At 34.6% G+C, this 3,218-nt stretch overlaps 1 pseudogene; it reads right to left on the bottom strand.

The window, feature by feature from the left end:
- Nucleotides 1-905: 905 nt before the first annotated feature.
- LOC111167862 (thioredoxin reductase-like selenoprotein T pseudogene) lies at nt 906-2,549 on the bottom strand (annotated as a pseudogene).
- Nucleotides 2,550-3,218: the final 669 nt, after the last annotated feature.

Here is a 3,218-nt window from a genome sequence, read left to right as displayed (position 1 = left end):
ACATAAAAATGTTTGTGTTGACAGTACTCTGCGTCTGGGTTGCAGTTTCTATATCAGCCATATCAGCCCTGATTATGCTATGCAATTTTTTTTAAAATTCAGAATCTTTTAGTTTATTTTGAATAACCCCTTGAAATATGAGAAGATGAAAGTGTCGCAATTAACTTTTTCCTTGAAGTTGCAAACTAGAATGTACAAATTCCATATTAAAAAAATCTCAAAGAATTTCAAGCATTTAAAACAAAAATGACTCAAGGTTAACAAATCTTTGTGTAAGTCAAGTGGTTTCTTACTTTTCTCTCTAAATAAAATTGAAGGAGGAACAAATTAAGTTACCAGTGATAAATCATTATAAATGATGTTTAGTAATATGTCATTGTACACTTTTGGGAATAAATTAAAAAGTACTTTATGAAGTGAAAGTTTGAGCCAAACCTTCCTTCTAGATGAGTACATGACTTCAGAGGAAAAATCAAATCCACTCTAGCTCCACAGTGATCTGTAAGGTGCTGCACATAGCTGATGCAATTGCTCTGAGTTCCTTCTGAAAGCTACCTGCCTGTGCTGCAAGTTGTGTTCCCATTGTAGATGCCTTGAAACTTTATCCATCAGTAACTTTATTTTTTCTTGGAAGAATGTCCACAACTTGAACTTTGAATACATGGAAAGTTTGCTTTATTGAGAACCAGGAATTCCCTTTATGACCTTCATTGTTTGCCTTTTACATTCTAAAATAGATTAATACCACTAATATTTTAAGGCTTTTTAAAAGTACTGTGGTAAAAAATAAATAATTAATTAATTAAAAAAATAAAAGTACTGTGGTTTGTAGACACAGATGAGAATTTTTATATACCTTCTCAGTCTTCTTCCCATTTTATCTGAACTTCTACACTGAGCTTGAATAAAGATAAATGGTACCTGATGGTCAACAGTGTCTTTACATGTGACATTGTAAATCTACCTCCTTGATGAGCTAATCTGGTAGCCAAAAAAGGGGCCTTGGGAAAAGTCACCTGAAATTAGCATTGTACAATGACTAGATTGGTTATTATTTGTATATAATGCATGCTAGGTAATTACAAATATTCAAATACCATTTATGAGACATGTTTGCAAATCACTTAATGAAGACACCTTACCTATTCATAGTCATTTAACTTCTCTCTTTTTTTTTTTTTTAACTTACATCTGCTTAGTTTTTTATTGAGTTAAGTATAAAGGCCCAGTTAATCAACTCATTAAATTGGTTAAGGCAGGACACTTGAACTACATTAACAGGATTTAAAAAGTGGTTGGTCTTTTAGTAGTTCTCTGGTAATCACACATGCACACACACACACATACACAAATTGGTAGAGTACTCTGGATATAGGATTTCCCCGCATAATCTTATATAATATGCTGTTCACAATCTGCAATATTTTGAAAACTATGTAAATTGGACATGACCAAATTAGAGATGCCTGAAAAACTTTTATAAAGTATTTGGGAACTTCAGCTCTAATCCCAAAAAAGATCAGTTTTAAACTATAAAAAAGTAAAATTCATATAAAATCACAACAGACTTAACAGACATCTTTGAAAAAAAATAAAATTGCAACTCAATTTTCTACTTTTTCAAATATGACCGAGAAAAAAAGTACAAGTAGTAATGTCTGCATTTAAAAAAACAAAAAACAAAACTATTAACCAAGTGGACTTGGGGAAGAAAGAAAAACTGTACAGTATTATTGCACTCCACGAATGTGCAGAATTCCAAAATATGCCAGTACTGAAAAACTGTCTTACATTGAGGTTTTCCAAGAGGTACAACGAGCCTGCCAAGAAAGCATCTGGTCTGTACTAACAGATTGCTGTCTTCAGTACAGGCCTTCATAATGTCAGTCACGCTGCTCTTGCAAAAATCCCTTAATGTAAAAGAGCTTTCAGTGCTTATAGGTGGGGCTATCATCGATAGTATGGGATTGAATCCATATGCACACTGAGCTTCATTTCATTGTCAAGAATTTGAACAAGCTGTTGCATGGATGGAAGGTGACCAGATTCCAGCTTAGACCACACAGGTACATCTTTCAAAGTTATCTCAAATGCACCTGTTGACATACACTGGTTCTCAATCATGTTGCTGAAGGAAAAGACCATCATACATGCATAGACCTTATTTTCTTGGCCCCACTGCCAGATGCTAGGAACTTGCATGCCAAAGAAAGCAAAAGAATCCTTGCCAACAATTATTAAGCCTATTAATACTAACTTGAAGACTGACAGTAAAAATGCTATGTGTCTATATATTGGTTGAGGGAGGCAATTCTCTCCTTCAATACGGATGTCTGGGTACCGCTGGCTAATAACCCGCACGTACTCCACAAACACCCGCCTATAACCTCAGGAAACACAAATCTGGAACTTGAGCAGCGGCCCCGTGGCGTACTGCATCTTTAATCTCTCACCAGGCACGCCGCCCAGATTGGCGGAGGCATCCCTCGGACCACCTCAGATGTTGCCACTAGGAGAAGCATCAGAAACCTCATCTTAAACGAACCAACCACTTCGGCCACCCTCAGACTGAGACTGCAGCCAGCCCAAGGCAGAGCCGGAGCCACGAGCCATTTAACTTTTCGTTGTTGTTTATCATCAGTAGCTTTCTTTACACTCATAATAGTTTCATGAGATATAAGGGACAATTTGTTATATTACTGATCTGAGTGGTGGCAAAGCTGAAACACAATGAAGTTCCATAGATGATTCAAGGCCATATAGCTGCTTGGAAGAAAATGTTGTCCTCTTATTTGTTCTTCATAATAGATTAAGTTTTTCTTTGGATATACAATTGCTCATAAGTTAAAATACAGTTGTAAAAATGAAATATATGTTTTATATATATATATATATATATATATATATATATATATATATAATATACCACAGAAAAATCTTAATGTTTAAATTACTGCCCTTTATTTTAAATTGGGATCTCCATGAAGGCAAATATTTTCTGGGAAACTGTCTTCCACAATTAAAGTAGAATAATTGGAAAGGTTCTAAGATAATATTATTAATATAATCTTTTGTAATATTAAAGTTTTTTCAAATTTATAACCTCATGATAGCCCACAATGAGCCTCACCTCCCTATATTCATGCGCTTGTGTAGTCTTATCTCACACCAGATGACTAATACAATATTGTAACATGTGTACCTAATACAATATTGAA

Source organism: Delphinapterus leucas, chromosome 18 (assembly GCF_059928025.1).
Source record: "Delphinapterus leucas isolate spDelLeu-1000000601 "Yukka" chromosome 18, BTC_Dleu_Yukka2, whole genome shotgun sequence".
In the NCBI taxonomy this organism is placed as follows: Eukaryota; Metazoa; Chordata; class Mammalia; order Artiodactyla; family Monodontidae; genus Delphinapterus; species Delphinapterus leucas.
This window is presented reverse-complemented; position numbering and strand designations above follow the sequence as displayed.